Below are 13,157 nucleotides of genomic sequence, written 5' to 3'. Positions count from 1 at the left end.
GCTACTTTTTCACCTTTTTTCTGGCCCTCCAAAATCGAGGTTCTTACCGGACCAACAACCTTGCTGAATATGCTAAACTAGTGACGTAAACACTCTCGACTGCTGAATGGTCAGAGAGAATGGCTGGCAAGGGGGCTACAACTACAACAAAATGAACGTATTTTACCGTGATTTAATTGTAATACACGCTTTTAAACAAGCACCTTAGGTGGGGTAGGTAAGTTTGAGAAACCGGCTCGAGATACACTTTTTGTTATATTCCATGGAATGCTCTTAACATCCCGATAGCAATGAATATCTTAAGTGCTTTGACAAAAAATCCATAAAAAATGTTCATCTGTGGAAGCTGTAGTATTGTAAAAAGTACGACCAATCATTTTAGCCGGCCCGGCTAAAATAACATCTGTGCACAAATTTATCTCGTGCCCTCATTGGTCATGTGCACGTTCGTGTGTGTTGGAGGAGGGGCTCTATAAGGAAGTGGCAGATTTTTTCCGGTTGTGTACTTTCAAGGTCTAGCTCACTCGAGCTGGTTTCTCCAAAATTACCCCACCTTTAAGTCTTTTACGTACCTTTTGATTAAATAAACAGTCTTAGTTGTTATTTTCTGCCTCTCTGAAAATCTATATTTAATAACATTGAGATGAAAGCAATCGATTAAACCGAGTGGAGGTATAGTTCACAGTCTCATGGAGCTTATGTTTCCAATGTCCAGAGTTGGAGTTGAGGGGAGACTCAATCAATACCCATTCTCAGACTGTTGCGTACTGCTCTGAAACTCCCCGGGACACTGAGTGGTTTCCAAAAGCCTAACAGTGAAACTCTACGCATCCCTTATACATGTCTCTAGTCCTATGAATATCTTTGCTGATTTACAGTAGGCAGCCCGTGTCTTACATTGAAGTACAACTCAACAGCAGGCCACTGTCCATCCCTCAGATTCTGTAAAACTTTTTGGGATCCAGCTAAATGTATTATAATAACCTCAGGTTCTGCACAGTAACTGACTCTCTTCTGTCAAATATCAAGCAGCAGTATCCTGCTACAGTAGTTTGACTCACACTGACTAAAGGTTTCTGCTGCCAGCGTTCTGCAGAGAACCAAACGTTTCATGAGCAGTACGAAATGTTCTCGTGTTTTATTGGAGGATTCATTTTCATTCTTGCGGATGGAGTTGAAATGGAGATAAAGGCGGGATTGAATAACAAGTACAGCTAAGAAGAAACGTATTAAAATGTATTTGCTTTTATTTTAGAGACTTTTTTAGATTTTCGGGACACTCCTTTCCTCACTATGTGTGTAGGTGCAGACCTAAGCAGCGAGCTCAATACACCTCCAACTATAAAAGGCTCTTGCAGGACAAAAACCTCCGACAAGACAAAATGCCCTCTCTTGCAATGTTAATGAAACTGAAATATGTGTATCCGCTCTCCGATCTGGATACGCTGAAATGGGTTCTTTTGCAGCCTATGCTTCACCCCTCCGCCAAGTTTCATTCAATTCGAGCCAGTAGTTTTTCTGTAAGCTGACAGACAAACGTATTCCCGGTATAAACAAATAGAAAACATAAGATCCTTGGTGGAGGTAATAAAAAAACAATTTGTCCCAAAAGTTTTTAAACACACAACAACAAAATGATGTTTTAGCAATTAGCTCCAGACAGCTACTGTAGTATAGTGGGTAGTGCTGCGTACCAGTACGCCGAACCGGTACTGGACTTGTAAAAAGTTTTGGTTCAAGTCCGGTTAAAACCGGAACGTCGGGAACCGGTACTTGGACTCGCAAAAAAACTAGCACTTACGTATATTCTCCTTTTTGTTCTAAACCATCTAAAGGCCCTGACACACCAAGCAGTCACCAGAGAACACGCCGATTGTTGCGTCGGCGTGTTCTCCTGCGTCTTGGCCATGTGTCACACTGGAACACACCGCAAAGACTTCAGCCGAGCACGTACGAACTGCGCATGCGTGAGTGGCAATAACTCTCCTTACCAGCAGGCGGCGGTAGTGTGATTTCGTCATTCAAAAGAGGCAACAACCGGAAGACAGAGAAGAAGAACAGTCTACGTGATACAAACAAACAACAAATAGCGTGTGCGTTCCGTTTTCACTCTCGTCCATCGAAAACATGTTTCGTGCGGTACTGGAGCTATCAGCCATTGGAGTGTTGCTTGTGGAAGACATTCTCAAGCAACCGTTTCGCTTCTCATGCACTGATTCGCTAGCTGAACAGCCAATCAGAGTGATTTCTTTGTCCGACTGCCTGTGGCNAAGTTGATTGAAAGATTTAACCCCAAAAAGTTTTTAAAAATATTAATCTGTTGTCATTTTAGAGCAGTTTTTGGAAGTGGACATTTTTGTCCCGAATGACTAATATGTAACTTTTTTGTGCAATCTGATTTTGTGCAAAAACTAATAATGCAAAAAAATCAATTTTGCTGCTATTTTTGGAAAATAACTCATTTTCTCTGTTTTCATCATGAAAAAAAACAGCGGTTTCATGTTTTCAAAATGGTATTTAAAGGGTTAAAATCCTGAAAATGATTACATTTTTGGTATTTTCTATTAGGGCGGAAGTTGCTTTAAAGATTGAACCGAAAAAAAGTTGTGAAAAAAACCTTTAAATATAATGTTTTTATCAAAGTATTTTGCAGTGGACATTTTTGTCTCGAATGACTAATTTGCGTAGTCGATTTGTTACACAGTGAATTAAAGACCGATTTGAAAAATTGAAATTGGAATTCCAAAATAGATCGAGAAAATAGCCTTGTTACAAAAAATTAGGTCATTTGCAACAACACAACCAAAGTTATTGCAAAATGAATAGTGAAAAATGACCCATATGTACAAAAACATCCACAGTGATACCGGAGGGTTTAGTATAACAAATAATTAACATTTATCTATTTTGGGGTGCACATTGTGCTGTTTGCTGTCCTTGTTTTATTTATGTTAAAAACTGGTTGCCACGGATGGCAACCAAAGGCCAAGAAGTGGTTGACATTTTTTCTGAATGGTTGCCAATGGCAACCTGGCAACCGTTACTGTCGAGCCCTGGATCATCAGGTTTGTTAACAAGCTTCAGGCAAAATGCGGTGGATAACACTTGTGATTCTTCTTGCTTCAGCTTTGTAAGATCAGCTGCATTTTCTTTTTGTTGAAATAATGTGTGGGTGGTTATTTCTGCCAGTTTCAATACCCTATTTATGTGCGCCTCAAAGAATCTGCCTTATGCAAGTTAGATATGTCACCGCTATGACAATACCGCATTTCCACAGCATGTGTGTTCTGTTTTTCCTCTCTGTCGGAGATGCACATTGCCATTACAAACAAGACCTTAACATTTCTGTTTACGAGAGATAGGATGAACTTGACCTTGGTGTTATCTGCGGGGCGCACTTGGGTGGTTTCTCATGTGAAGCAGACGATATTGTGACCCACAGGTCAGCCGCTATGAGAGATTGAACTTCTCTGTCTTTACTGGCTGTCAGTGTTTGTTAAGATTTCGTGCTGGGATTTCTGTTCTCCAAAGGGACCCAGTCAAATAGAAAGAAGAGATGGAAACAACAGGGAATAACATACAGTAGCTGTTACTGAAATTTTGGTCAGATGGATTTTGTGTGTTCCATAAAATAGTGCTTATGTGCACAACAGTTCAAGTATAACAATACAAAACAACAATTCCTGTGCAGCATCGAGACAGCCTGATGTGTTTATTATGGATTCTCCGTGTCTACACGATCCATATCTTGTGTAAGTTATTCATCTGATAGGATTGTTATTTTAAAGTGTGCCAAGTTTTGGTCAGCTACACTTTAACTATTTCATAAAATAGTTCCCCTGTAAATTGTGGGTCAGTGGTTGGGCAAACAAATTAGTTCCTGTGAGAAGCCGCCCTGACAGCAAAAACTTCTAATGAGTCAGTGTTGCGGATGTAGTATTGGTGCTATGTGAAGTCTTCTGCAAAGTCATCGCCATCTGTTTGATTTATACTTGTGATTTATCGTAACTAACAGGATTCTTACTAATGACATGGTTTAATCCGTCTAGTCCTTTCATTGGAATCTAATGGCTCAATGAACAGCCTGGCAGGATTCATTCCGATCCATTCCACACCACCATCTTTTATTTTCTTACATAATTCTCTGCTTCACTTTTAAATTGGACTGATTCCTTATTTTGTTTTTTTTATCGTTTTGATTCAGTCCATTTATTTTATTATTTTAGAAATATTTTATTGACAATGAAACATATATACAAAACTAAAAGTAATTGATACAGACACAACTACATCTGAGCCAGACGGAATATTAAGAGGATTTAATTCACTGTTTTGTTTTATTTACAAATGCTTTAAATAATAAAATAAGAGTTAGATAGGTTCAATGTGGGTGATTTGAAATACATTTTTCTTTGCCTCTCTCCATCTGTGTTTCACTTTCTACTTTTTCCTCATGTTTCAAAATGGTAATTAGTCCAGAATCACTCTGGCGCTAAAACACAAAACCAGGAGAACATTGAATCTGAGGCTTCAGGGGCAGCTGCCTCTTCAACAGCAAGCATATGGCAGACTCCCTCTTGAAATGCACACACTGATTTTGGGGATTCGTCCTGCCTCCCCGCTGACCATTACTCTGCTCTTCATCAAACTAGCTCATGTTTGCAACCATCCTCATAAATATAAGCTAGAACTGTTCTTTGTGATGTCTCTGTTTTCTGTGTGGAGATAAGACAGGAACAGTATCTATTGATCCATCGATGTCTGCTGCTATGAATGAGTGCTGATACAATACGATTGTAGAAAAGGACACACACACACACACACACACACACACACACACACACACACACACACACACACACACACACACACACACACACACACACACAGAGACTTTGGTTTGTGTGCTCCCCTTGGCCTCTATGATCGGGGAATGTTAATGAGTGGAGCCAGCCTTCGAGCTGAGCTCGGTGCCATATGGGCTTGCCACGGGAGTGGCACTAATCCTTCTGACTGATTTAACTCACACACACAGCTTAGTCACACTCATACCTGCATCTGACAAATATGATAACATCTGGGTTTCTCACTGACTGATTAAATGTATGAAATATTCAGATTTGTGCCCTTGTTCCAAAAAAGACAATATTCAGGGTTTCGTCTAAATTAGGTAACACAGGCTCTGCACCCTCATGCAGATTTTCCCCGTAACATTTTAAAGAGATACCAGAAAACCATATTTATGTTAGTCAAAAACTGTAAAATGACTCCAAAAATATGAAAATCGTTTCAAATAGACCTTCAGACTGCATACACAGCTTCGTTTTTCCGGAGCTCCGATGCCGCGTCGTTGTTCACGTCTGCGGCACCATCTTAAACCTCCTCCTTAAACCTGAATGATTCAAGCTCGTATTCCATCTTGAGGAGTAGTCATACTATTAAGTGTGCTTGTTAACATAGTCATTGTGACTTTTGAGCCATTGGTTTGCTAAAGTTTTCTCACACTGAAAAATGTTTAACAAATGTTTTGAAAATAATAGATTCATCAAGAGTTGGCAATCGCAATGTTCATACATTTCAATGCAATTTGTATTTGGTGCCATACCTTTGATGAAAGGCTCCACATGTTCATAGCCAACACCCTGGCTCGATAAAAGTCAGTATTTTCCTGTGTTTTGGTGGCACATTATGCCATGTGCAGATGATGTCCTGGATAAATAATAGAAATTGTAGCAGAACTGTTGACTTTTTATGTCTACAGTTGGGTTTCTCCTCTTTATTCTCCATCCAAGCTTCTCTGTCAAAGACTTTAAGGCCTGGCAGGGGGCAGGTTCCCCTTAGCGGAAGCCAAACTCACACACACTCCACTCGCTTGTTCACACTGAGTCTGTGTGTGAGTCGCTCAGTGTGACATCCACACAGCCTAATGTGTTGTGTGCCACTGTGATCTAAAGAAACTTAAGAATAGATCTCAAAATGTTGTAAATATTTTAAAGTGGCAGAAGAGACATAATGTAACAGTGTGCCTGTTCATATATTTTAGTATTCATGGCATCTTTGTCAGACCAAGTCTTGTACGTCAGAGATACGAACATACAAAAGGAACAATTTATCCCATGCAAGGAATTTAAATGAGCAGTTTGCTATGTTGAATAGCACTTATAATACTATGCCATTGGACCACAGGAGATTTATGATGTCTCTTTCCATCTGAGAAACATGAGCTTGGGCTGTTTGCTCAATTTAAAGCCTAATTAAATCTGAAAAATGTGGCTCATTCTAACATTCTTTTTCTGCAGTCGCATACAACGAGACAGTCTCCTACAAGATGACATTTATATAAAAATAACTGGACTTCAATTTCGACTTTCCACTTTATTGTTCATAAAAAAAGAATGCAGTCTTAATGCAGTCTCCAGCCCTTTTTGCACAGGAGTATTATTACCCGAGAGTATCATTTTCTTCCAACTTTACATAATATTTTCCTTTATTGAATTGCATATATTTCAACTTGCTGACCAATAGACTAACTGAATGTCTATCTATATAAAAAACCTACCACTTTAGTCACGTAAAATTCAATGTAAAAGCAATTCCATAACATAAAACCTAGAGCACATAGAGCCATCACTGCCTACCTCGATATATAGTCAAAAAATAATCTTTATCGCCAAACCATGACCGTAAACCCAGCCATTTTTTATTTAAACAACTCATAAGCGGGCCTAGGAGCCTTTTAAGAATTGGATGACCTGGTAGATAAAGGGATTTCTTCCCCGGTTAGACCTGGCCTTCAGTGCTCAAATCTCTGTTCAGAGGGGAGACACTCCTGATACAGACAATGGAGAGGGCTCTTCAGAACTAATTTCGGCCTTTTTGAAATTGCTCTCTTAGAAAAATGATAGACAGTACAGGCAGTTTAACACCATTGATCTTAACTGCCACTCTTACTGAGCAATAAAAAACTACTGTTAGTCTGTCTAGTGTAATCCTTTATTGGTTTTCTGAAGCTTTTCAGACATATACAGCTAGTGTTTTGATGGTAACCAATAAACACCCTAGTTTGCAGTAAATGTTTAACTTGGGCTATGGGTGTTTTTTCTTTCAAAACACTTTAAATGCTTGAAGTGCATTCCCCAGTATCTGACTGAGGAATCCACAATTACAAAAAACTGAGTGAAATACATATCAATGCTAATGCAATTAGAATAAGTAAAGTTGAACTGATCATCAGGGACTGCTGCCTCTGCTGCTGGTGGAAAACTGCTGAGCTCTAATCATGCATTCATCCTGATGTAACAGGTTACTCCGAGCTGGGGAATACACTGCAACATTTCTGCAAGTCAAATGTCTGGAAACTGCAAAAATATGTAAAACTGTGAGACACGATTCGGCCCTTTGGGATTGCATAATTAATTCAAATTCTTCTCATTTCTGTTTCATGTTGTCAGGATATTTTGTCACTTAATTACACAGCTAGTCTGCGTTTATCCTCCTCTCCAACTTTAAAATATATTATAAATTTGACACCTACAAAATTCCGCATACTTATGCATTCTTCACTCCTATTGGAAAATGTCCCCCCAAAGTGCATAATACAGAACCTTTGTGTATATTTGACTGGCAAAACATATAGGGGACTGATCTGATTTGACCTTTTGATTGGGGCATCTCTGCAGCTGACGTTACAGCTTTTGAGTATTGGCTAGGACCCCCATAAAGACCTGAATTCATGAAGGCATAGCTTCAACAAGGTGCTGGAAATATTTCTTATTTCTTGAGATTGAGACACGTAATGTTTGCTGGTTACAGATTGCAAATCTCCCGTTCCGCCATGGGCGCCATTTTGTTGGAAAAAGTGGTGGGGACACTTTTTTCAGTTAAACAAAAAAACACTACTGCCCGGAAACAATACATCCATATATACATACATCCAAATGATTACAATACTTTCTGACAACTAGTGCAGTATGCTACGCTGCTGCAAAGTTGGAAATGGCTTTACTATTCTCTAATAAGTTATTACATTAAACATGTTGCAGGTCCAAACTGCACCGCTTGGGTTACCAGAAATACACCCTGAAGTTGAGAAAAGTCCTCCAGATTGTACATGTTGTACACTTTCTCAAAGTGTAAAACATTTTTTGGAACATTTCTAAGAAATGATCCTAATGCAAAGTGGTTGGGACAAAATGTCCCATTTCTAAAAGTGCTGGGGACATGTCCTCAGCGTCCCCGGTATAAATGACGCCTATGTGTTCCACCACATCCCCTGCAACATTATTTCGAGATTTGGTGACAGTTGAAGTACACTGAACTCACTGTCAGTTTCATGCTTGTGTTTATTAAATCACGGAGGAGGTAAAAGCCAACAGATAAATACATATATTTATTTATTCAGTAACTGAGCTCTGATGGTACATTTAGTGTCAAGGTAAAGTTGATTAAAGTGGTGTTATTCCCTACAGTGATGATGTATACCTCCTCCCACCTGAGGGAGGCTGTAGGACACTTATCATACCGATGATCTGACCCTGACAGAACACCTCAAAACAAACAATGAATAATTTACAGGCCTCATCCTCACACTGACTCTAAACCGTGACATGTGCCGCGCTTTTGTTACAGCTGCTGCCGCTATTGACAAGACTCTCACGGCAGCCTCTACCTGTTTTGATTTTCCGCTTCATTTTCCCTGAAGGGTCTTTATTTCTGAGTTGATTCCCACTGGTGGATTATTTTGAACCCTCACTGCGAGTTAGCTATTGTGTGTTCTGTGTTGTTCTGCAGTTCTGCTGCCACAGCAGGGAGTGTCCCAGGAGTACAGCCATACTGCCATGTCCGACTGTTCCCATCTCTATTTGCTATGTGACATGTGCTACTGAGAGAGGGCCACAGCACGGCGTATACTGCCACCCGAAGTCCCCGGCCGGAAGTCCCCGGAGTTGGGGACTGGCTTCAGTAGAAGCTGCTGGGACTCCCAGCAGCTTCTACTGAAGCCTTCCGAGTAAATCGCCAGAACGCAGACACCTCCTCATCTCCACCGCTCCCATGTTTTCTTTTGTGTTGCCATAAGTTATTCTCTCTCCGTTGGTGCGCGGGGCTAATGCTGATGCTAATAATGCTAATGCCACAAATACAATGATGGCTTCACAAAACTTTTCAGAGTTTTACGGGGCGTGGTTTGCAATTCGCCCAGCCAATAGAAATTGGTACTTTTTTGGTACCACCTCTCAGCAGGCACTGAAAACGGCACTAAGTACTCTTTTTGGTGTGAACGCGACATAAGGGGTTCTAACGGAACTAAACGGGAAAAGTACGGGGAAAAGTACTCCGGTGTGAACGCGCCTAATGATTATCAAAATGAATGCAGATTTACTCACTGTAAACTAATTGATTATTTACTGATCATATGAACTCTTCACTCAATCAAGTTTAAATGAACTCCGGTGTTCATCAAAGCAAAACTTTATATTTCCAAGATCTTTATTTTGTCGTTTGTCAGTGAGCGGAATCGTTCCTTGACAGCTTTTGTATTTATGGAGGGCAGCAGAAAGAGTCCACAGACTCAGTAGTTTCATTCCAAATTGGATAAGGAAAAATGAGAGAAGTCAGAGAGGAGGAAAATTGAATTTAGAGATGAAGAGAATCAAGGGAGGGAGCAGACTTGAAATTACAGCAGCTTGACTGGCACACAATGTAAAAGACAAAGGATGAAGGAGAGACAAAAAGGAAGAGAGGATGGAAGAAGATATGCTGTTCTCTCTGACTGCCTCACAGTGTGTTGCTCAGACTCAGGCAGAGGCTGTGCTCCCATAATTCAGTCTGATTTAGGGCTGTGATAGAGCGCTCGGGGATAATAAGCAGTATCATTTGCAGAAAGGTGTGACCAGACTTGATAAGTACGATGCCAGTGTTTGCAGCACGTCTTGTCCCCTCCTCAATCTCTCTCTCAGTTCAAAGTCAGTTCAGTTGCATTCAGCTCTGTCCAGTTCATTTCACTTTTTAATGAACACTTAATATCACTTGAGTTGAGTTCAAATTAATTTAGTTCAGTTCAGTTAGGTTGCAATAGCATATCTGGCTTTCTTACGTAAAGTGTAATCAAGCTGTGCTTTCAAGGCCAAATAATATATCTTTAACTGACTCAACACTCAACACTGTAGCACTGCAGCTCCATTCTGCTCTTTGTTGAATTGTTTACACCACAGCAACTAAAGCCACATGTTGTACACAATGGGATTAAGCCCCTGAGATGTTAAAACATGGCAGCAAACAATTCAACTCAATTAGGGAGGTTGTGGCTCAGTGGTTAGTGCACTGATCTTCGGAACACGGGGGCACTGGTTCGAATCCCGCTGCAGTCAACATTCTGCTGTGTCCTTGGACAAGACACTTCACCCTAAATTGTTCATGTGGGGATTGCTCACAGTATTGAATGTATGTAAGTCGCTTTGGTTAAAAGCATCTGACATGTAATTCAATGTAATTAAGTTGATTTAGAAAAATATTGCACTTTTTCATACATAAACCAAATTATATTTAACTTTTAGAGCAACGGCCCAAACATTTATGATGCTGACTTATACAATCTTAACAACTAAAAAACTCCCCTCTGAATTTGTAGACGTGTATGAACTTGAAAACAGGTTTTGAAGAACCTTTTTTTGTTTTTGTACTATATTTTTTTGGGCAACCAGTGCCTTTGTTCAATTGAGTGTTTAAAGGGGGAGATAGAGGGGATGACCCACCGCAAATGGTCTGATTCGGGCCAGATTCAAACCCAAAATGAACCAATCTTTTATGGCATAAAAAAATATGTGAATTCAAAAGTTAACTGCTATTGCAAAGCTACTTCAAAATATAGATACACTTTGGATTGCATGTAGTTTGATACTCCCCAACACAGGGTACAGTTGATTATATCTGAAAACGACAGTCGTCATGTCGACTTGCATAACTTGGCAGTTGCTGGCTGAGAATGAGAAGCCTGCTTTTGTGTACTTCTTCCTGAAATCAAAGACCCATTGTTTCAGAAATGACTGACACATGTGAGTGTTAAACCTGCCACTTAGTAAAAACTGTTTCCTATGTGAGAATGGAAAGGCTTGACAGGCATAGCAACAGTTACTAATGCTGGCAAGCTTAGAAAACCTCACATTATTTATCTAAGAGGTGAGTCATTATTTTGAAACCTGCTTTGTAAAGTTTTAGTTTATAATTTAGAAAATCATGTAGTGTTCCTTAACTATTAACCTTGAACATGTTTTATATTATTCATTCAATTTGTTACCAATGTTCAATGACAGACTAGGATTTTCTCCACCTCCAGCTTTGTGTGGGCTGCTGTATTCACAGTGCAGACCCTAATTAAATAATGAAGTTTACATGACATCTCCAGCCCACTAAATACTGACCTTAAATTAATTCAGTTTTCAGCAGAAGATCTCAGATAGCGCTGTGCGTCCTGAGAAACATTTTCGAGCAGTTTCTCTCTACATTTTGTACCTTTTCTTTATTTGAACATGTTCCACCCTCTGAATCAGCCACACACTAAAGTAATTTGTCGACTCATTTCTGAAATCTCCCCTCTCATGTGATAAAGTTCCTTTGGCATGGCCCGACCGACTATCAGCACTTGGCACAGCTAATGGCGCTCGTTCAAGGATGGGACACGGCAATAAACTTGTCAGCACATATAACAATGTCGGACAGATGAGCAGGAAAGTGCATTCTGCCTTCCTGCCCTCTCATCTTAATAGCAGCCATCTCCTGCACGGCATGTCCCCAGACAGATAACTCATTTCATACTGCTATTAACAGCAAGGGTGACATTGTGTCCATCATGGCGGCTTTATGTAAAACAGGATCCTTTGTGTCGTGACATGTCTATAAAGTTATTTAGTGATGATCATTTGATGCTGCAGTCTGGTAAAGGTGAAGATAGGGAATGTAATATTTGTCTTGTCGCTTCCATAAAATGAAAGATAATAGGGGTGTTCAATATAATGTTTTTCTTTTGATGTATTTTCCGTTATGTAAGCCCCCTTATTAGGTGATGAGTCAGCTAATAAGTTGATCCTAGTTGACTAAGATGTCTTTAGTCGATTAGTTATTTTTTCATACTTATTTCTAATATAATGCTTTCATTTCTTTCCCCATTAATCGTTTCTTTGGGACATTCTCTTTTGCGATGCAAGGGTCTATGGACAGAGGGTTATGCTCTACACATTCTCTAAATTATTGAAAATGTTTTAATTTGTGATATTGGGCTATAAATAAAATGTGATTGATAGATTGATTTGAATCTCAGCCTGATGTTACCATCCATAATAATTAACTTGAGGATATTTTATGTACCTCAAGCGGCATTCCCTGAGGCTTTATGGTTGTGGGGGTTGACATTCTGTCTGTATAACCTCTTTTAAGGGCTGTGGTGAATTTGAGTGACAGGTGGGGTTATCTCAGGTCACTGGCTGCCCATTTTTGGTTTATCTTTGAGTTAGACTTAAACGTCACTGCAGAACCTTCTTCCAGATTCACAACTGCTCCTCCAAAAGCTACCGTTGACGTTAGGGATACTTTGACCATATTTCATACAATCTATGATTAACTTCTGTATTTCATCTTCCCTTGTCCCCTCAGGAGCCCTGCCTAACTGTCCACTAAGGATCATGCCCTCCTGTTTTATAGATGGCTCCCTCTGCATTCAGTTAACAGAATCAGCACCTCAATCATACAGCCAGGCTGCACCACAGGGACAGAGAGGGACCAATCCATTTGGAGGCATGCAGGCGCAAGTGGAGTTATCAGCCTGTGTGAACGGAGGTGAGTCGGCTTTTAGTATATTCTGTCGCGGGCGGATCAAGGTGGTGGGAGGTTGTGACAAAGGTTACTTCGTCACTGTGGACTGACGGCTTCAGGCCTTGTAATATTGCACATGTGGTTGAGGCCCATTCCCAAACCGCCCCCTACACCCTACCCCTACACCCTACCCCACACGTTCACGCGGAGGGTCCGCCATATTGAGGGCTGTTCCAAAGCAACGAGTGTGGAACGGTGTGGAGGGGGAGTGGGCTATCAAGCCCTCAAACAGCGAGTCTGCAGCGGTGCTGACTGGAGACCGGTCTCTACCTGACCGGAGTCACGCTGTGTGT

The 13,157-nt window shown here is 40.4% G+C and overlaps 1 long non-coding RNA gene across 1 annotated transcript in view; it reads left to right on the top strand.

Moving 5' to 3' along the window:
• Positions 1 to 8,029: 8,029 nt before the first annotated feature.
• LOC104963068 (uncharacterized) overlaps positions 8,030 to 13,157 on the top strand; it is a 14,051-nt gene continuing 8,923 nt past the window's right edge. The window contains exons 1-2 of the long non-coding RNA XR_800274.1: positions 8,030 to 8,115; positions 9,983 to 9,991. This is a non-coding gene — a long non-coding RNA (uncharacterized lncRNA). The remainder of the gene's footprint in view (positions 8,116 to 9,982; positions 9,992 to 13,157) is intronic.

This window comes from Notothenia coriiceps, unplaced genomic scaffold (genome assembly GCF_000735185.1).
Source record: "Notothenia coriiceps isolate Sejong01 unplaced genomic scaffold, NC01 NC01_scaffold00035581, whole genome shotgun sequence".
Lineage (NCBI taxonomy): Eukaryota > Metazoa > Chordata > Actinopteri > Perciformes > Nototheniidae > Notothenia > Notothenia coriiceps.
The sequence above is the reverse complement of the archived record's forward strand: the minus strand, read 5'-3'. Positions and strand labels throughout refer to the sequence as shown.